Here is a 1,223-nt window from a genome sequence, read left to right as displayed (position 1 = left end):
ATTTCTTGTTCATACAAATATACAGAGTAAATCTTTTGTGGCTTATCTTGCCTGCTCATCAGGAACTTTGATCAACACCTTTTCCATTCTTTCCCTCCCAGAGTAGCTATGTTCTTCAAGGAACATGGAATATAATTCCTCTTTCCTTTAGGCTACCTGTATTTTCTCCAGTTAATTTCCCCTTAGTGGAATTTCTTAATATTTACTGGTTCTTGCAACTTCTGCCCTTTACTGTTTTTGTAGTATCTGTTGTCTTTATCTTGCCTTGCACGTTGCTTGAAGTACTGCAAAATAGCTGAAGAATGAGTGGCTGACTTCTGATTGTGGTCACAGCTTTTACAAAAGAAGGGAGAGTAGCTGGAACTGGAAATTAAATTGAATGGGAGGAGAACCCACAAACAAGTGAGTTTCATCTGTACGGCAGGTGTTATTGCAGCTGCTATGCGAGCTGGTATCAGCCTGTTTTGAATCTAGGCAGTCTTCGACGCTGTCCAGTCACGTTGAACTGCTGCATTAAAATACATCTGTGACCTGTTTTGAGGAATATATTCAGTCCTTCCTCAAGGAAAGTCAGTTGTTAATGAGTGAACAGAACCTGTTTCCTATGGACTTGCCTTTCTTCCAGGGGCACTCTGCAGTTCTGTGACTGAGCCTTTACAACCTAGGGATGGAGACATCCCTTGTCCTTGTCAGTAAGTTTCCTGTTCCTTTCCATCAGCTTCACCTTGTCTTAGAGCAGCTTAATGCTGTCAAGAAACAGGAATTCAAAATCAACATATGCATGCAAAACCCAGCCATCGGGTCAGGCAGATGAGTTCAGCAAAGGTGATGCCTGTCTGCAGACTGCAGCCTCTTCATCATGCCATAAAATGGGACTGCAGTTGGTCAAGCAATTCTGCATTCCAGAGTTCAAAGACACTTGAATCAACAAGTCCTTTTATTTTGGCTTTCTTCTGGAGTTCTTTGAACAAGGATAAACCCTTCAAATCCATTCTGGATTCTCATTGTGCCATCTTCGTAATGAGGTGTAGAACTGCCCACAACTGGGGATAAACTATGGTCATGCATTTTGCACATAGTTGGCACTGGCCTCGATTCCTGTTCAGAGCTGTCCACAGGTAAGCATTTTCGGAGCATCCACCTTAATTATCCAGATCTCAGGTAAGAACTTGTTGGTCATGGGGCATTTTGACAAAAACTGAACAGCAAAATAGAAAAAACTT

This window comes from Accipiter gentilis, chromosome 6 (assembly GCF_929443795.1).
Source record: "Accipiter gentilis chromosome 6, bAccGen1.1, whole genome shotgun sequence".
Classification (NCBI taxonomy): Eukaryota; Metazoa; Chordata; class Aves; order Accipitriformes; family Accipitridae; genus Astur; species Astur gentilis.
This window is presented reverse-complemented; position numbering follows the sequence as displayed.